We start from the raw sequence: 22,082 nt of genomic DNA, 5'->3' as shown, positions 1-22,082 counted from the left end.
AACATGTGTGGACAATGGCAGACGACTTTTGAGTAGCAGATAGGGAGGTATTAGCGGACAGAGGAGAACCTGAAAGAAAAGCTGTTGTGTGCTTGAATAACTAGAGAGACAGACTACTCATGAAGCTATGAGGAAACGGTACCATGAAGACGGCCCCTAACCAGCCCATTACTCTCTTAGTACTTCACTAAGAAGTTAGTCCACAAACTTCTTAGTGTTACAGCTATGTGTAAATAATTGTCATCATATATTTGAAGAAAGTCTCTAATAGAACAATCTGCTTTTTAATTACATTTTCCTCAGGTGGATAGACTCATTATCTATGAAAAAAGAAAAGAAGAATACCACCAAATATATAGATTCATACGTAAATAAGCACATATGTGTGCACATACATACATACAGACATACAGACAGACATACATAATGTATGAACATGCACTGCAGTCGAAGAACTAGAAAATTAATCAGGAAATAGCATAACAGATAGAATACGAAAAATTAAGGAAACTGAGGGAGGTTTTTAAAAGACCCAAAACTTTAACAAGAGTTCTATAATCATTAGAAAGAGAATATAAATGAGAAGTTCAAGGAAATGATATAAGAAACTTTTCAGGAAGTAAAGAAAATGTCTATTATCAAAGGCCCCGCTGAACGTTCAGTGGACTGGATTCTAAAAATACATATGTATATATTTAAAAAGAGAACAAGAAATGCTGGCCTAGATGTGGGGAAAGGGGGTCATGTATTCACTATTAGTGCGAGTCCAAATTGATGCAGCCACTACGCGAATCTGTAGGGAAATTCCTCAAAAAGTTAGATACAGATTTACCACAAGACCTGGCTAGTTCACCCATGGGCATATACCCCAAAACTCTAGATCTTTCTGTAAAAATATTCATTTATCCACGTTCATTGCTGTTTTATTCACAAAAGTCAGGACATGGGAACATCCTAGATGACTTCATTGATTCATTCATGTATTCATTAATTCATATTATCCACTCATCATGGATGAATGAATGAATAATGTACGACTGTGATATGTCTACCTAATGGAATATTGTTTAGATGCAAAAATAAAATCATTAAATTTTCCAGGAAGTGGATGGAGCCGGATATATTAAGTCTGAGTGAAGTAAAATTCTGATCCAAACAAACGACTGGTGCGTGTTTTATCTCACCTACAGGCGCTAGCTTTAAACCTTTAGATATTTGTGTTTCATTTGAGACACCCACAGAGGTCAGTCAGGGACCCCAAGGGACCGTTTAAGGGAGGGGAGATGGAACAGAGTGGCGTAAGGGGGGGGGTGAGATGGATAATAGAACATAAAGGACTAACTGGGATGTAGGATGGGAGGGCAGGGTGGAGAAGCAAACCACCGAACTGAGAATAGGACCCCCTTGGGGGGAATTAGAGGAAGGATTGAAAGAGTTGAAGGAGCTTGCAACCCCATAAAAACAACAATGCCCACCAACCAGAGCTTCCAGGGACTAAGCCACTACCCAAAGACTATACATGGACTAACCCAGGATTCCAACTGCATATGTAGCCTTGTTGGGGCACCAATGGAAGGGGAAGCCCTTGGTCCTGCCAAGGTTGGCCCCCCAGTGCAGGGGAATATGGGAGGACAATAAGAAGGATGTACAGGGGGAATACCCATATGGGGAAGGGGGGAGGGGAGGGAATGGGGGCTTATGGACAGGAAACTGGGAAGGGGAATAACGTTTGAAATGTAAGTAAAGAAATAAATCTAATAAAAAATTTTAAAAAGATAGAATGCTATAACATTCCTCATCTATATGTATACACACACACACACACACACACACATATATATATATATTAAAATGTATAAAACTTAAAAAAAAAAAAAGAGGACACAAGAGGTTTCAATCCTAGTGACTGGTTTCTATAGTGCTATGCCTGCTTCCACAGAAGAAAATGAATCATCACGTTTACCCAGCTGTGAACCCTGAGGGCTGAACCTGATACGGTAGACACACTGGCGCAATAGTGGCATGAAGTTGATGGGCGTACAAGCACTTTCTGAATGTGTTTAAGGACTCCACCACTATTACTTAGTTAGCACCATTATCAGGACTAGGAGCATGGGGCTAGACTTGTGGCTAGATAGGGGATAGGCCATAAGGAGGAGCCTGTCGTTCCCCTATATGGACACTGTAGTTAACTAACTCTTGATGATGTAGTATTCGACCTATCGTGCCTCGCCCAAATCTCATTAGAGAAGCTTCCTTTTGCAGTAGATGGAGTTTAACATAGAGACCCACAGTGTGTCAAGATGAAGGGAGCAAGAGACTGCAGAGTACTCAGCTCTAAATGATATTCTCAAAACATATGCCATCCTCCCATGAAATCATTTTCCAGACACTACAGGACAGTTGCACATATGATAGGGAGAGCATGCAAAAGCCCTACAAAGGCCAGAGTCAGCAAACTCTAAGCATGGAGCAGGGAGGTAGACGCTAAGTCCTGCCCTTGGTTGAAGAGTTATTGGCAACTAACAGCTGCCGGTGCATCCTTTTCTGTAAGTGTGTGGTCCCTGGTAAGGTGATGCCCACATCCAAGTGTATATGGGTTATAGAAATTGGACTCAATGGGCATTTTGTTTTTGTTTTGTTTATTAAGAGGTTGGGTGCGTAGGGAAGGGAGTGGATCTGGGAAGAGAAGGGGGAGGGCAAGCATGAACAAAATATGATGAGTTAATTTCTCACAGAATTTATAAAAACTATTCTTTCAAACGATTTTGTTAAAAAACTTCGTAAAAGATCATCAGACTACAGTGCTCCATGCAATACTGACAGATCATAATTGTTAGGGTTAGAAAAGGCATTTGATTATAAAATTAAAAATGTTCTCTCTTCCCATTATAAATAAAATTGGTTTTTCTACACCCACATTTTAGCGTTCCCTTTATCAACTGCCAACAACTAGAAAATAATGCAATTAAACAGTCCTTTAATTAATTAGTTGTCATTTCACATTGTACTGAAAACTAACTTACTATGTGGTCTGTAACATCATGGGACCACTTTGTGTTAATTATTCTTGTTCACAAAGCAACTTCTAAGGCAAACATTATTTTCCCTTGCTTTATAAACAAGGAAATCAAGACACAGAAAACTTCAGTAAAACCCAAGGCCACAAAACTTTCCAGTGGTAGAAAAAGAAAAGAGTTTAAACCCAGATTGTCAGATTGAAGACCTTCCTTAGCTACAAGATTACAAGAGCTCTCGTCTTACACATAATCCTACAAACAGCAATAAATTGAATACGTAAGCTGTCGCACTGCACTTTAAACAAAATATGCATATTTTAAGGCTTGTATGACATGATGATATCCCTGGGAACATTTTGCCATCTGCAACAGCCAAGTGAATTTTCTGTAATTTGGTACACATCAGTCCATAGTTTCATGAATACATATTTGTTAAATAAGCAATAGGAAGTGTTTATCACACCAACTATTTTACTCCAAAGGCCATTTATCTTGTGAAGTCTAAAACATTAATCTTATAGATGGAACTAGAAAAAATTTATCTTGAGGGAACTCAGAACCAGAAAGACAAATATGGTATGTATTTAGCTGGTAAGTCATTAATAAGGAAGCTACAATCCATATAACCACAGAGGTTAGGTAGAAAGTAAGGGACTGTGGGGGAGGGAAGGATCTCCCTAGGAAGGGGAAAGAGAATAGATAGTTATGAGTGGATGAAGGGAGAGACTGGGATGAGAGAATCAAATGGGAGGGGGGGAAGATAAGAGGGAGAGCAAGGAAGAGAATACAGGGAAGGACAACTGAAACAAAGGTCATTTAAGGGGTCATATGGAAATCTAACACCCTAGAAGCTTCCTACAATATATACATATATAGAAGTATTCCAAATTAAACTATCAATAACAGAGAAGCGAGAGTCCCAACTAGACATTTCTGCATATCTCTGTACCAGATGGTGTCCTAGAGCTGGGAGAAATGGACACATCCATTATATGATGAAGAGAGAAGTTAAGTGGCTATCTTACTTACATTAATTCAAAAGAATCTCATTGGGGAAACAAACTAGACTTAAGGGTAGACCTCCATGCCCAGAAGTAGTTGGCCAACACAAACTCAACAGCATCTTGGAGGACTCTTTGTCTCAATGTTAAGGACTTGTTTGTTTGTTTGTTTGTTTATATTTTACCGGTCCTTTGCACATATGTATTATGTATGGAGTTCAGTTTGGGGTTTTTATAGGATTCCTTAGTATGCAAACATGTGTCTCTGTATCTCTTGTGTTTTTAGTTTGGCTTTCTCTTGTTTGGTTGTCTTGTCATTTGCCAATTCATTTTGTTTTGCTTTATCTTATTTTATCTTATTACTAATCTTTAGGGAGGGGGGGGTGAATCTGGATGGGAGGGTGAGTGTAGAGGAGACATAGGGGGAAGCAAACCTGTAATCAGAATATACTACGTGAAAAAAATCCACTTTAAATAAAATAAAAATAACTTTAACCTAATATGAATTATACATGTTAGAACTTTGTTGCACACAAAAAAAGAATTAAAATTTTCAAAGGCATCTCACTCACCAATTCATAATTAGTTTATTGGTTTGGTCATCAACAGGGACCCCACGTGGCACTATAAAATGTTGCACACTCAGCTAAAATCCACCAATTTTCATAGTTCAATATCTCATTCATTAGTTCTGCTAATAGTTCTGTAGTTAATACATTCAATTATGCAGTTAACTTCTTCCCTATATATCTTCTCTTTTAAAAAAAATCTGTTTATGCCATAGCCCTGTTCATAAATCTCCAATTATTTCCCACTAAACAAATGCAAATTATTCAATTTATCTGTGGTTCTGTGATCAAATTATTCTTTAGTTTTGTTTTTTTTTACTTTGAGCTGGAATTTAAATTTAGAGTTCCTGTTTGCTGAGCAAGTGTTCTTCCATAAAACCACCACTTCCAGAGCCCTACTTTCAACTTTTAAAAAATTGTGTTACTTATTCCATTTCTTATTTGCTATTTGTTAGTGATTTGGCATTGCTAAATTACTTGGGTTTTTTAAACTTCCTTTTGGTTTATATTTCTATACAATATATTTGATCATGTTCCCCACAACCAAAGTTTCCCAAGACCCTCTACCTCTTTACCCATCCAACTTTAGGTGTCCAGGCTACTCTTGAACTCAAGTCATAAATAGCTGGGATTACAAACCCTTTTTGCATTTTCATTTATTTCACTGTATTCAATCCAGACTATAGTCAAGTAGAATTATTTAGCTTTACATGAACATATTCCATACTTTTATCACCCCTTCTACCTTATTTCTCTCTTAGCATATAGTGGGGGGTTAAAATGTAGCTTCTGTAATCAGTCCTGGATTTAAATTCAAACTATACAATTTTCAGATCCAACCAATCTCAGCCTTGCTAGAGTTACTTATACAATGATGAAATAACACTCAGCAGTTCTTTTTCCTCCTAATCAAATGAGGAAATAGGTACAGAATGATTGACATGATAATATTTCAATAAACATTAGCTATCGTTTTAGCCAGTATTTTCTTATAACTCTATGGATTCAAGTATAGTTCAGATTTTGCCCTTTATGTAAAAGTTTTCCAGATTTCCCACAAACATAAATTATGTCACTCTGTTCTACAGGTCTACCGTTGCTTAAGCAAGTATGCGTATTATGGCATTTCACCTGTACCTTGAGGTAAGGAATAGCACAGTGCCAGAAAGCATTGGCTTCTTTGAAGTCAACCAAGAACACATTGGGTGTGAGCTCTGCACCTTCTGAGCTAAGTAGCTTTGAGTAAATACTTAATCTCATTAATCCTCCGTTTCCTTACTTTCCAAAATAGGTACAATAATAATTCTTATTTTTGTAGGGCTCTATCAGCATAGAATTATTTCCCTGACACAGGAAAGAGTCACTACTGATAGTTCTACTATCACAACCACAAAAGGGTTACGAATGCACACAGAATGCTTCAGCATTTACACACATGCACAAGCGTCTCTAACATCCTTGTTTAGTTTTAATCTATTTGAAAGAAAGTACAGTCTTATTCATTTCTATACCATGTACAATGTGTTGACTATAATAAACTTAATAAGCGTTTATTAAATAAAGTAGTGGATGAAAGAACTCTTTATTTTAATTTTACTACATAGAAATCATATTAAGGGCCTACATAATTGTACCACAAATACCATGATTGAAATTTCAGTTTTATTTTATAGTAACCATTATAAGTGGTTATGACAGAAATATAGGAGATCGGTGGTTTAGCACTGCCCTCTAAAGTCAGAAAAGAAATCTGCAATGTAAATCTTATTTTGAAAAAAAAAATGTTTTTAGTAATTCTTTGAGAATTTGATATAATATTTTGGTTCTACTCAGTCCCTCAACCCCTCCCAGTTCCACATCCTCCTTCCTATTGATCCACCAGGAGTCCTCTTTAAAAAAAAAAGTCTATACAGCAGCAAATGTCCTAATCCTTTGGTTCTTACAGTCTTCCACATGTGTTCTTCTGATATGTTCCCTGAGCCTTAATGAGGGAGTTGTCAATGTAGTAACTGGGGACAGGCACCCCATGCTATTTGACCTACACACTTTGTCCGTTGCAGCTTTGAGGAACAATCTTCATCTGCTGCAAATGATGTGGGGTGACAGCTACACTTATCTGTGATCATAAGGATGGGTACTTGGAATATTCTGGTTTAGGAATATAGGAGCAATTTCTCTAGGTTCCAGGGCCTTACTAGCCTCAAGGAGTTGGTTAAGTGTACAGAGTCAGGCACAAATTTCCTCCTATTGAATGGACAGAACTATTTGAGTTGTATAAAAGGTATTTGGAAAAGCTTCTATCATTCTAAATATAATCATATATATGCATATATATGTATATGAAAAAGAAACCTTGGGACCACACTTAAACTCAGAAGGATGTCATTGTTTCAGATGACTTTAAAACTTTTTACTGAACACTTGTAGTTTCAAAGGTCCAGAAGGAAGAAGATGAAAATTTCACAGAAAACATATCTTTATTTATATACGCTAAGCCTGTTCTCCTTAGTGTTTATTATATGATAATTATATGGAAGAAATATTAAGATAATTCTGAATTACTGGGCAAAGCAAAAAGAAGCAACAATACATAAATACCATGGGGAGAAAATTTTAATTCAATTTAAGAAAAGTATAGTCATGTAACTGACATAGCACTGAAGACAGGATTTCTTTTAGAATCACATCTGTGTGTTTCATATAAATTATGTGACTATAATATATATTTACCTATTTATATATATGGTAGTCAATAATGTGTAACATGCTTTCAGATATGTAATAGCCAGTAAAGTAGAGCAAGAACTTTTCCTACTTTAAAAGTGAACAAACTATTATACAAGATATTACTCAGTTTGTAAGTTCATCTCATAGATAAAACTAGTTTACAATTACTGATCCCCTGACTTAAGGACCTACTATATTTTGAACACAATGTAAAAGTGGGTTTCTAATTATTAGAAATCCAAACAACAGCTCGTCATCTATCTGATTTTATTAAAGGATACTTCCATGCCAACCCCTTGTGTTCTATTCAGATTTCATCAAAAAAAAAAAAACCTAGAAGAGAAAGAATATTAAATGACAGCTTAGCCGTTCTCCTCCATCAAACTTCTATTTTGTAAAGATAAAAAAAATCTTAAAAGTTCTGAGGACATTTTAGAGAGATTTCCTTAACTTGGCTTGGTTTTCAGCGAGGCTTAGAACATAAGGCAAAATTTATAATTTGGAGACAAAGAGTTCTGTTTTATTAAAAAGAATTTTTTAATTGGGCAATTGGTTAGATGACAGGTGCTTTTCATCAATAAAAAGAAATTTCATTTCTTTCAGTGAGCTATGTTCATTGGTGCTTCAAATTCCTGGACACTTATTATGCAAAGCAATATTACCTGAGGATATATCTTCTCTCCAAACTTGCATAATCTTATTACACAGGAGATTCACATGTAATTGATATTGTTCATCAATTCAAAAAAGGGCAGGAGTTATATAATAGCATGGCAGGTCAAAACACTGAGAATTTTGCTAACAGTTTTCTAGAAAAATTATTCTGAATGGCAACCTGCACCACCCTTTAACATGACCATTAGTATCCATGCCCAGGCTATGACATTCACCTATTGCAAATATAACTTTTATTTACCAGATGTAATTGTAGTCTCAAAGGCTTCCTGCTGAATAAGCTCACCCTTTACATCTCTTTCTGAACTCTGGGTGGCTGGTTCAAGTCAGCGGTTCTGGCTCAAACTCCTCCCCAAGCTGACTGATTCAAATTGGCTTCTCTCAGCTTCTAACTGAATTGCTCTGCTTGGCCTTACCCTGACTCTGGCAATCTTTTTTTTTTAACATCTTATATTGGATTTTTAAATTTACATTTCAAAAGTTATCCCCTTTCCCGGATTCCCATCCATAAACCCCCTAACCTATCCCTCCTCCTCCTTCTTCTATGAGGGTGTTTCCCCACCTATCCACCCACCCCTTCCTGCTCCTCTACCCAATATTCCCCTACACTGAGGGGGGGGGTTCAGCCTTGGCAGGACCAAGGGCTTCTCCTCTCTTTGGTGTCCAACAAGGCCATCCTCTGCTACATATGTGACTGGATCCATGGTTCTGTTCATGTGTACTCTTTGGATGGTGGTTTAGTTCCTGGGAGTTCTGGTTGGCTGATATTGTTGTTCTTATGGGGTTGCAAGCCCCTTCAGCTCCTTCAGTTCTTTCTCTAACTCCTCTGATGGGGACCCCATTTTCAGTTCAGTGGTTGGCTGTGAGCATTCACCTTTGTATTTGTCATGCTCTAGCAGAGCCTCTCAGGAGACAGCTATATCAGCCTCCTGTCAGCATGCACTTCTTGACATCAGCAATATTGTCTGGGTTTAGTGGCTGTGTATATATAGGCTGGATACCCAGGTAGGGCAGGCTCTGGATGGCCTTTCCTTCAGTCTCTGCTTCAAACTTTGTCTCCACATTTCGTTCTATGAATATCTTTGTTCCCCCTTCTAAGAAGGACTAAAGCATCCACACTTTGGTTGTCCTTCTTGAGCTTCATGCAGTCTGTGGATTGTATCTTAGGTAATCTGAGCTTTTGGACTAATATCCACTTATCAATGAGTGCATACCATGTGTGTTTTTCTGTGATTGGGTTACCTCACTTGGGATGGTATTTTCTAGTTCTATCCATTCGCCTATGAATTTATTTCATGAAGTCATTGTTTTTAATAGCTGAGTAGTACTCCATTGCGTAGATGTACCACATTTTCTGTATCCATTCCTCTGTTGAAGGGCATCTGGGTTCTTTCCAGCTTCTGGCTATTATAAATAAGGCTGCTATGAACATAGTGGAGCACGTGTCTTTTTTATATGTTGGGGCATCTTTTGGGTATATGGCCAGTATAGCTGGGTCCTCAGGGGCAATCTTTTCTAATATTCTGGCTCCTTCTCATCCTCTAGTTCTTCTTTCTTTTCCTGTAATATGTCTCTATAAAAAATATCCCAGTAAAACTGCTTCCTCTGACCTGCAAGGAACTGCATGATCTGAACTCACTGAACTGACTCAACAGAATTAACTGCTCCCTGCATTGCTCTTAAGTAGCCTCTTTCCTGTCTTGTTCTTGTATGACTTGAGTGTATTCTATCTCTGACTCATTGTATCAGATCTTTTCTGATTCATCACTTTGTCTGCCCCTCAATTAAAGGTCATTTTCTAATGTGGCTTCTTCCTTCTATAAGCTAACCTTACTTTCATTGTTTGGGATTAAAGGTGTGTACTAAGGGCATGTCTTCATCACAGCAAGATCCTACCATATAATCCAGAGCATGTCTGCAATCTGGCCAGTTCATGAAGACCTAGAAGGCCTTTGGATATGATTCCTTGCCAGAGTATCCATATTGCTGGTTTAAAATTCCTCAACCTACACTACACTTTAACATGACCAAGTGTGTACATGCCCAGGTTAATGACATTCACAAAAGCTATAGTAATTATGTCTTCTGAAAAGGATAATTGCACCTAGATTCATCAGAAGTGGCCATCAATCCTTACTACAATTAAATCTGCAAGAAACATAAACAGAAAAAGAAAATCAAGTCCATATGCTAAGATGTTCACTGGGACTACATCCTAGCAACGATGAGCCAAATGATTTTGATGTGATTACTTGAACTTAAGGGTTTCAAGTGCTAACTGTATTTCACACTTATTAGCAATTACTTCATCTGCAGTAACTCTAAAAGAATAAATTAGGAAGGACAATTCTCTTTTATTTAAAATGATCGGTTCCAACTTATTGAATCCCTACCTGCTGTTTATATAGTTGAGATCCTTTACAAAGCCACTTAGGAAATTTAAAAAAATATACTTGCTTTCATATTTAATTTGAACACAATGAATTTATGTGTTGCTATTATCTCTTAAAACTTTATTCATATATCTGACTTTGGCTTGATAAATAATTTTATTTCAAACAGAGAAGGGGAAATCAGATTTACATGCAACAAAACTACTAAGGTTATTTTAGGAATTTAAGTGAAGCTAAGTTTGATTACTAAGACAGTACAAGAGGAAAAAATGTGTTATTTTTGGAAGCAAAGCTATCCTTCATGACTGACCACTTCATTTGAGTAAATATAGTCTCATTAAAGATTTATTTTATCCCTAAAATTAGCTGTATTATGGCATTATTCACATCCATAAACATGCTACCTTTTTTAAACATGTACTCTTGTACAGTCTCCACAACCCAGCTACAGAAGGCCTCCATTGTCTGTCCATATTCCTCTACATAAAGCCCCAGGAATCTTTCTTCTGCTACTCTAGTAGGTTTGTCCTTTTTTAACCTTACAAAATTAAAATTATAAGGTAAACATTCTGTGTAAACTATTTGCCTTCAACATAGTTTTTAGATTAACCCCTCTATTTTGATATATAAGTAGGAAATTAGTTACTATATATTAACAATCATCATCATCACCACCAACTCCACCATTTTGTTGTGTTAGGAACTGAACCCAAGGACCTCATGCAGGCTGGACAATCACTACCTAAATCTCCAAGCCACCCCTCAATTGTTTTGTACACCAAATAGTATTTCTGCAAGTGAATATGACAAATTTTGTTTACATAGTCAGCTATCGGATAATTGTGTTGCTTCAGCTTGGGGCCACCATGAAATAAATTTTCATGAACAATCATGCAGTGTGTGTGTGTGTGTGTGTGTGTGTGTGTGTGTGTGCGCGCGCGCGCGCGCGTGCGCACTTGTTTCTCAAGTAAAATATCCAAGATGCAAAGCCACATGGTAAATATATTTATTAAACCTTCTAGGAAGCTACCAAAATAGTTTTCAAAATGCACGCTTTAACATCCGTACCTGCTGGATATGAGATTCTAGCAGCTCTACATCCTAGGCAGTGGTGAATTTTATCCTTTTAGCCAACTTCATGGGTGTGTTCAAGCATTGCATGGTGCTTGTAACTTGAGAATCTGGTGTTAGTGGCTGTTAAGTGCCTTCCACTATTCTTGAAGACCATTCACTTGTCAGCATCAGTGGAAACTGGTAAGTCATGCCCATGTGTCTATCGGTCAGTTTGACTCTTCGCTGTGGAGTTATGTGAATGAATATCTGTTACCCTTGTGTTCTCTGAGTAACGGCAATGAGCTCTTTGGTTCGTTCACACCCGCTAATATCCTCCTATACTTTCTTCTGATGGGTTGAGGATTTTACCCTTGCACTGTGATCTCGGGCCCACACTGAGGTTGCTGCCATGTTGTGCATACCTAAAGCCTGGGATTGGTTTTATTGTTTTTATATGGGTTGAAATTATTCCAGCCCTATCAGTTCAAGATTGTTTGTTTCCCAGTTAAAGAACACTGAAAATTTTTAATTTTTTAACATTTTTTATTTATGTATGTTGTGTTTTTGTGTGTATGTGTGATACGTGTGGTTGGGGTATGTCTGCTGGCACATACATGCTCTTGTGTTTGTTCTTGCCTCTTTCTCTGCTGCTCACCATCGCTTCCAGGCTTTCAGGGAGTCTTTAGTCTGTGCCTCCCATCTTACCACAGGAACACGGAGATTACACATGGGTGACACTTTACCCAGGTTTTGCAGGTTCTGAGGACTTTAAACTCTAGTCCCCAGGCTTGCAGTGTGAATGTTTTAACCAAGAGAAATCTCTCCAACTCTCTGCAAGACTTCTTTGCTTGTTTGCTTTAAATCAAATAACCAGCCCTTGTCTCATAAGCCAGAGGGCTGTAGTGTGGATCCCCAGTTACGGCAGTGAACTAAGGTAGTCCTGAGACATACTGACTTATGATGCATAATGATTTATTATGATGCCTGGCTGATTTGTTGCTGCATAATGATTTATTATGATGCCTGGCTGATTTGTTGCTATTAAGCATTTTGATACTGTGTTTCTGATTGCTACTGATCCATAGTTCTTTTTAGGATATGGAGACTTTATTATCACAGTCATGACAGCATCATACATTAAGCTGGGAAAAGCCCTCAATTTTTATTTTCTAAAAGATTTTTATTTAACCAGGGAAACATCTAAGTCTGAAGTTTCCCTATCTGTTCTCACACTTGGATAAAGGATAAGACTGTGTACCACAATTGGAAAGAAAGTAGATTATAATTATACATATATAATTATATAATATACAGATTCTGTTAATATTAAGTTGTTTTCATAATCTGTAGAAGACAAGGGAATGGGGAATGATGTAATTACATTTTAATTTACACAATAAATCATTCATTAAAAATATTAGTTTATCCTTCACTCTAGAGGTAACTTAAGACTCATCACTAAGATTTAAGTTTCCTGAATGGATCAGCAAGATCTCACCAATGGGCTGGTGGTAATGATAATTCTTGATACTTCCGAACTACGGGAATTTTTATAATAACATTCTCCTGGTATTGCTTTTTCTAATGAAGTTTTTCTTTTCCTGTCTTCATGAACAGACATTGCTCTGTGTCTGTGGAGGTTAATATGCTGTTACAATTAAAAGACAATTTCTCTCTGTCTCTGTCTCTGCCCCCCCTTCTCTCTCTCTCTCTCTCTCTCTCTCTCTCTCTCTCTCTCTCTCTCTCTCTCTCTGTGTGTGTGTGTGTGTGTGTGTGTGTGTCTTTTCCTTCTTCTCTCCCTCCCTCTTTCCCTCCTGTATGTTCTTTTGTCTGAAAACTAAGGTGGATTAGCTGTCCAAAACCCTATTCTTTATTTATAACTTAGTGGAATTATATTACTCCATCTCTGTTTTCCTCCCCCTTACATTCTTATAGGATCTTATATCTATGCAGAAAACAGGAGTATCTGGTGAGCCTGGCAACTTTCCTTTCAATTATTGTATACAGCCTTGTCTTTCAATGAATCTTGATAATGAATGATTTCTTTTTTTCAATGTTCTGGTAGTTTACATAGACTTGTTCTGTGCCATTATCAATGTATATAAGTCTGGCATGAATATTTTTAAATAAGACACATTATTTATACCTGTGTCTGTGGTGTACAGCTCTCTTCGTTGCTTGCTTCCTGCTGGCTGGGTCATACCATTTTTTCTATTTTGAACAAAACCTTTAATCATGTTAATATTCACTTCCTTCTTACTGAAAGTCCACATTTATCACTTGGAATTAGTCATTTCCTGTCTTACTCATGCTTTTTCCAATTTCACAATTTCTAGAAAATTAGTCACCTCTCACATAGTATTTGTTCAGTTTATTTTATACCAATGAAGGCAGATGCTAATAAATCCTAAACTTGGGAGTGGGTATGTCTCTGAATCGTTTGCCTGCTCCTGGGACTCTTTTCCTCCTGTTGGGTTGCCTCACTCAGCTAATATCAGGGCTTTTGCCTTGTCTTATTGTATTTTGTTTTATCTTGTTTGGCTGTTGTCTCTTGGAGACCTGTTCTTTTCCTGAAGGAAAATGGAGGAGGAGTAGAGCTGAGGAAGAAGGAAGGTAAAGGATTCTGGGAGGAATGGATGGAGGGAAAACTGGTCAGGATGTATTGCGTGAGAAAATCTATTTTCAATAACGAGAGAGAGAGAGAGAGAGAGAGAGAGAGAGAGAGAGAGAGAGAGAGAAAACAGTAAATGAAAACTTCCTCTTATTTAACCAAGTAGAAGCAAAGTATCAAATTAACCTGAACTTACTATGAACATAATTTCACTACCACTTACAAGGAATTTATTTAAAATTATATTGTTTATACCTATTACCTCAAACAATTCACTTAAATTTCTTAAATATTCATTGATCAAAAGCAAATGGGAACTAATAGCTCCATTATAGAATCATGCATGTATCTCTTTCTGTAGGAAGGAATCTACACATATATTGCTCAAGGTTTATTTGTTCAGTGTTAACACTTACTCTATATACAATGTAAACCCATAGATAATGGGAAACTCCAGTGATGGTGCTGCTTATGAATGACTGCCTGCTACTGAGAGAGGAGATGATAAGGAAAAAGTCATCATGAGTGTCAGAGACAAGACCTGACTAGAACACGACTGACAATATTTTCCCCTTTCTATATAATCTGTGGTTAAAGACAAGATGTAAGACACATTTGAGGATGTGCATCTACTTTCTTCCCAGATTCCTGGTTCTCGGAATAAAGCAACTTAAAGATTCAGGTCTTGGTTTTGCCTATGTGTCTGTGCAGTGTCCTGGACTCAAGCACAAAACGACTGTTGAGGATGTAGGTAGAGAGACCAAAATACCTCAGGACTCCCTGAACTTGGTGTATAAAAGGACATAGCAAAACAGAAAAACCAGAGATGATTTGTTATGTAATTAGAGATGAAATAGGTGCTGGAATAATGAAGAGAGAACAGATATTTCCAACAATGGCGAATGAAAGAAAGAAGACAATGCTCTTGCATTTGAACACCAATCCTACAGGGTATGAGAGTTCCTTGCAGAGAAGAGAACGTGAATGGACCCAAACAAGCACATAAGCACAGCAATCTGAAGGGATTAGCTGTCTGACCAACTCTTCCATAAACAAAAGCAAAATGGAAGACTGTGTCAGTGTTCTGCTGTAAAAAGAAGATGCTTTGAAAGATGGTCAACACAAGACAAGGCACAATCTCTACCTCTAGTTGTACTGTGATTAAGAAACCAGAAAGCACCAGAGTTGAGTACAAAACATTCATGAGAAATTTTCTCTCTGAATTCCCTACATATGTATGTTCTGCACAACTAGTCTACCCTTTTGAACTATGTTAGATGGTACCTGAAGTATTTCTCATCTATGAGTATAAAGAAAATACTATCTATCATTTGTATAGACATCAATTCTAGGAAATTAGTATAGACATATTCTTTACAGGACAACTCATATTTCTCCTTTTCTGCTTCCATTTAGACAACTGTGATATAAAAATGCTCTTGGTGGGTATATGTGTAAATACATGTGTATGCATGTATGTGTGTGTACTATACTGAAAACAGCAAATACTTGATGTTAACAAGATACGTCAAGATCTTCAATAATTCCATAATAAAAATCAGTATTGCAGAATACTAATCTATTATATAACAATATATTCTTGATCATGCTCATCTTTATATGATACTTTCATTCGTCTTGGAGGAAATAGCTATTCGGTTATATAAAAGTAAAATTTAGAACAACCAAGCATACCGTTGAAAGATATGTGTGTTAACTAAACTGCAAGAAGTTAACAAAAGCTGAGGAAGCATTTTACACTAAAAAAGCACATGAACACAAGTTAGACATTGAATCTGTTAGGTCAGCAGGAAAGTGGCAACTCCAGGCTATAATAACACTAAAGAGATATAATAAGAAAATAAATTGAAGATTTTGAGCAGTCTGTTTTAATATTAATGCAGCCAAGAGTAGGTTGGGGGCACAGAGCTGCCACAGAGCTGAGAAGCAGATGGTTTATACTGACGATTTGATACTTTGGGGTGACTTCCACAATTAGCATTATTGGCTAGAGGAAACGGCATGTTAAGGATAGCCATCCATTTCTTTCTGAAGTGAGAAGACATATTTTACTGCAAGCATTAAGAAAACAAGCCTCAGAGCATATAGATATGTTTATCATTTCCCTCAGTCCATACACAAAGACAGGCCATGCTAATCCAGAATGCAGTGCTCGCTCATGTAAAGATGAAATACATAAACAAAACTAGGGTCTGGATGGCAATTTTATTTAATCATTACTCAGGAAATTAATATAAGCAGAGATAGACAATGTTTGAAAATATTTAAATATACCATGACTCATTCATGGAAAGAAAATTGGAAGACTCTCTTAGAACATATTTGATGTCAGTTAAGAAATTATATCTCTGCAGAAAGTATTTTGCTGATCTTGTTTCTTTCATAAAACGATCTGGGGACTTTGCTATCCAGTGGGGAAAAATCTGAGTTATTATAAAGTATGTACGAAGCTACTAATGTGAAACACATTAATTTGAGTGTCAATATGCAAAGAACTAATACAAAATAAAAATAAAGGTTATGTGTTCCTGCCCCATTCAGTGGTTTTAATTAATAATATTTCTGTTACATTTACTACATTATAGGTAGTTTTCCAACATGAAAGTGTCTTCAACTATGTTACTCATCACTATGAACACTGAGGTGTGAACGCTAGGAAAGAGGAAATGGGTCTGGGTGTAGGCTTTTGACGTAAAACTTCTGGGTCAGTTTTTATATCAAGATCCAACTTTGACCAAGCTAATTTTAAGTAAATAAATGGTAGGCTGCTCTTGGCATCAACAACTTGGGAAGTAGGAGGACTCTGTTTTGTGTTCATATTACTGTTGTCTAAAGCTTTGTGCGGCACAGACAACATAGGTACTGAAGTTCTGGATTAAATGTTTTCTATTTTTCAATAAATGCAATGTGATTGAAATATTTTACTAATTTAGATTATCCAAAGGAAACAACTGATCACATTTATGTGCCCTCCAAAATCAAATCTTTAATTTTTGAGCAGATTAACAATGCTAGATAGTTTTAATATTTCTTGGCTCTCTTGGAACAACAGTAACAACGAAAAATAAGTGGGAAAGAGCCTTGGAGATACAGCAGGGTGAGTTAAAAACCACGGTACTACCTTTCTGCCTGGGTGGCTTTTCACTATATGCCAGAATTCAATGAAATATTCCTGATGCAACCCATACATCTTAATTGCAATACCTAAGCCATACTCAACACATGCTTGGGATCGAGATAGCAAAAGTTCCTGATTTCATGTACTTTATTGTTGACTCATCCCCCACTCTCAACGTAGACTTTTCTAAAAGTCAATCATTTCATCTCCTAGAACAGAAAGTTTTGTGCTCCTTAGCGTATAGTCCCATTATCTGACAATCGCTTTGAAGTGTACATATCTCTGGTCAAACAGAAGTATTTCAAATGAATCTGACCTTATACTATTAAATCTGTTATAACATCTGGAACATCATTTTGTTTAAAATCAAAGCCTCTTTCTTGATCACCTTGCATCCAACAACTGGTAGGGAACATCTAAGCACCTCTTTAAACAGGTCAAACCTGAGGGCTACTGACCCTCCAGGTTCCCAGTAAAGCTGGCAGCAGATGGACCATCTGGTAGCTTCTCCAATCAAGTATGGATCCACCACTACTGGGGTTCAGCAAAGCTGCCTCCTAACACCACCCTTCCTAGGGTAATTTCCCTAGTCCCAGGTGTCTTTACAGCTAATTTTTAAGTCTTTATAGTTACTCTTCATGCATGGCTTATTAATCAATAATGCTAACTTTTTTTCTGGAGCATTACACATAAAATTATAAGCAAGGAATGTTAAATGGCTAGAGTCAAAACAAAGACACAAGGAAACATTGAAATAAAATAGTAAAAATAGATTTAATAGAATCAAAGCTGAGTAATACCATTTCATGTCAAGGATAATATATGAAAATCTCTCTCTCTCTCTCTCTCTCTCTCTCTGTGTGTGTATGTGTGTGTGTGTGTGTGTATGTGTGTGTGTGTGTCTGCCTGTCTGTCTGCATGTCTGTCTGTCTGATCTGATTTATAAAAGGAAATAAAATAATGATCTCAGAGCTAGAGAGCTGTCTTAGAGATAGGGTGCTCTGAGTTCAGCCAGGCATTTGTGATCATTACCACACTAATCAAAGCTTCTATGGGTTCTCTAAGTTGTAGTGAGAACTTAAATCGGAATCTAAAACTATATAGCTGATGGTATTCAGATGATAAATTCTTCTAAGTTAAAAGCTAAAATAATGAATCAATGCTAGTTTAGATATGATGAGAAAGAGGTAAAAAATCTACCAGAAACACACTAAAACAATGGTGAGTGAAAACACCTCAAATGTTATGAAAAGGCTTGTTATGCGTGTCAGGCGATAATGTACTTCTCTAGCGTGTGTGACCCCTGGCTTCAGTCTCTAGTCCAGGACAAACGGTCCCTGGGTGCACAGCGCTAACACAGGTGGAGGCAGGAGGCTCTGAAGTTGAAGGTCCTCTTCAGCCATATAGTGAGTGCAAGCCTAGAGTACATGGGACCCTGTCTCAAACAATGAGGAAAGTGGTGAATGAGAAGGTAAGTACTACGGAAAGAAAAACACTAAATAAAAAAGGCATCCATGGAGAGAGGAAGAAAGAGGCAGGCTGTCCCTGATTGGGAATATGAGCAAAGCATAATGATACAAATGTGTGAAATGTCAGTCAATGTGACAAAGAGAATAAGAAAACACCATGCTAACTTGAAGACAAAAATAACAGAAGAAATTGTAATAGTTCAGTTATAGTAAATATTTCTTCAATATTACCAAAATCCCAGTTAATAGTCTTTACTACGTAAAACAACAGTCCATGAAAGAAAGCATCAAAGAAAAAATATCTCTGGAGAAAGGGAGCTTAGCCAATGAACTACTGTTAGATGTAAGTTTAAGGGACTGGGGAAAATTAACATCTTTAAAATTCTCCTCACATGCTACGGCACACTTGCAATTAGTCTTTACAATGGGAAAAATAAGCAATTTCATTTAAAGAAGTTTCTAATGAAAATAACAGCAAATGTAATACAAAAAGTTATTTAGAGACTTTACTGTATACGACTGTAAAATCAAAAGTGGAGTGAGTTTGGGGTAATGATACCTATAAAAAATATTTTAAGGGATTCTTTAATAATAAGTTTCTGAAATATTCAGAAGGGCTTAAAAATGAACCTTTAGCTCGTTCTAAGAACATTTTTCTTCAAAACCATGTTGCTCTCTTACCTCTTCCACGGGCCCTCCATGTGAGGTGTGACCGTTGTAGCCAGGCACCGTCATGAAACTGACAGGAACATCAGTTACTCTCAAAACTTCTGTTCTCATTATTAAGACTGATTTTGCAAGTAACAAATAATATACCCTAAATAATACATGAACTGGTAAGGAAGCAGAGAAGAAGAGGAATGTGATTGCTAAATTTAAAACTATACCAGTTGGAAATAATTTCTGAATGTTTTCCATACAGTGTTAAATTAGAAGCTCTCCTGGAACTGCTAGAACTCTCAACCAAAATCAAATCTGCTGCTGGGAAGTCTGTTGAATAGCAGCTTACTCCCACCAGTGATCAAAGTGACCCAGCCAGATCTCCAGCTGCTTATGTTATTTTGAATAAAATTTCCATTTTTTTTTAAAAATAGATACATCAGATGAAAGTTCATTTAAAAGTATTCAACTCTATCTTAGCAAAAATGGCCAGACTTAAAAAAAAAAAAAGGAAGTAGTTGCTATATTGCTGTTAGGCTTTCTGTGACACTCCTTACCAGAAGCACTGGGAAAGACAAGACCTCACCAGTGCTGGGGAGTTAAGGCTATGACTGTGGAAGTGGAAAGCCTGCACTCCACTCTCCACTCCTTCTTCCTAAGTGACTGTGGTCCCTTTGACCTTAAAAAGAACTCCAGTTTAATTGCGAAGGGTAAGGAAGGACCTAACATCTGAGATCTCAATCCTGAAGCAAGACGCTAATCTTCCCTGGTAGTCACTGGTGTCTTAGTCAGGATCCTATTGCTGTAAAGAGACACTGTGACCAAGGCACAAAGAAAAGGTTTAATTAGGGCTGGCTTACAGTTTTAGAGGCTTAGTCCATTTTCATCCATGGACACACATAGCACCAGGATGTGAGCTAGTCTTGATCCAGAGAGAGAGAGAGAGAGAGAGAGAGAGAGAGAGAGAAACACAGAGAAAGATACAGAGAGACAGAGAGACAGAGAGAGACACAGAGAGACAGACAGAGAGAGACAGAGACACAGAGACACAGAGAGAGACAAAGAGAGGCACAGAGAGAGAGAGACTGGGGCTGGCTTGGGCTTTTAAAAGCTCAAAGCCCAACCCCCACTGACATACTCCACCAACAAGGCCACACTTCTTCCAACCTCAGCACAACTCTTAACTCCACCAATCCTTTCAAATAGTGCCTCTCTCTGGTGAATAACATTCAATTATATGAAGCCCAATCTTATTCAAACTACACAATGGTTCAGGATCCTCTTCTAGGCTTTATTCTAGAAGTAAATAGAATAAACACCACAGGCTTCTGGATACCCTTGCTAATGATAGAAAAAGTCTCTCACCTGGTCACAGGCAAAGGACATGCAGTGTCAGGGGAAGTACAATATACTCTTGATTAGAAAAAATACCCATAAAGTTGCCTCATTTTCTAAGCCTCAATTCCATAAAAAGTACTCTGATGGCAAACCCTGACCTTTTATTTACCTTTCTGTTTTAAATTATGACTTCCCAAGAGATTCTTAAAACCTAGGCCTCAGGATTGAAGGAGCTCATAGCAAAAGCAATGAACAGGCAGGAAACGAGGTGCTGTGACAGCAAAAAAGGAGGCGACTTGGTTGACAGTGGTAGCAGAGGTAAAAATAATGGAGCACGCAGGAGAGAAATGAAGAAAAATAAACCGTGACATAAAATTAGAATATGTAAATACACGCTCTAGAACTAAAGTAAAGTATAATTGACTTTTAAAATTCAGCTTAGAAAAAGTCAATGGGGAACAAGCAATTTAGTGTTTTAGGATATAGGCAAAACCAACTTTAAATGGGGGTGGGGGTGAGGGAGAACTAGCAACCTTAGTAGGTCTCCAGTATGGGAGTGCTAATTTTAACCTCATTAAGACTGCAATCAAGCAAGTAAGGATACGATAGCCAAAGAAGTAACAGAGGAATACTTTTTTAATTTTAACTTATGCTCAAATTAAAATGGCTTGCTTACTCTTAAAAAGGAGTGAGGTTAAGCAATGCACAGAGAAAAAAACTTAATAATCTTTTGCTCTGAAGTTGCAGCAAATGTCTTACTAGTATCTAGATGTGGGCTATGAGGAGGCAGATATTCATGAGGAACCGAGTTAGCAACAAGCTTCTCAATTTTAACATCAGAAGCTCAAAGACAGTGGCCCAATTATCACAAGTAATGCAAGAAAAGAACTGTGAACAAAAAAATAATCCGATTATCTATGAAGATCTTGCAGTAATACTTATAGAAGTGAAGCTGTCATTTATTTTTTTAAAAGTATGCATTTTAACCACTTTGCACATAACATAAAAAGCTGACTGGTTTATTTGCACAGGCTTCAGCCACTTTTGTACTGTGACTATATAAAATTTTGCAATATATATAATTTTACTGTGTAACACTATGTAACATGTGTTCAAGACCACACAATCTACTGTGGCCATTTTTGCTAATAACATGAGAGGAGTTGGGCCTTTTGCTATATAAGAGGTAAATATTGGGATAGCATTTACTTAAAATCAGTCCACTTTAGAATTCACTCTATTTTCTACTTAATACTTCCTTCTATAAAGGAGTTATTATTCCTTTCAATTCAAGAAATTCTGCAGCAAGCCATTATTGTTAAAAACTAATAAAACTATGGTACAGTGGACATTCATTAGACATTATAAGGAGGGCATGGGGTAGATATGCTACCACTGGTAGAACGCTTTCAGGGTGAATACAATTC

The 22,082-nt window shown here is 37.1% G+C and overlaps 1 protein-coding gene across 7 annotated transcripts in view; it reads right to left on the bottom strand.

Moving 5' to 3' along the window:
* Anks1b (ankyrin repeat and sterile alpha motif domain containing 1B) overlaps window positions 1-22,082 on the bottom strand; it is a 1,103,087-nt gene that overhangs the window by 803,179 nt on the left and 277,826 nt on the right. The gene's annotated exons all lie outside the window — the stretch shown is intronic.

This window comes from Rattus rattus, chromosome 1, assembly GCF_011064425.1.
Source record: "Rattus rattus isolate New Zealand chromosome 1, Rrattus_CSIRO_v1, whole genome shotgun sequence".
Lineage (NCBI taxonomy): Eukaryota > Metazoa > Chordata > Mammalia > Rodentia > Muridae > Rattus > Rattus rattus.
Note: the sequence above shows the minus strand (reverse complement) of the source record. Positions and strands in the feature narration are given on the sequence as shown.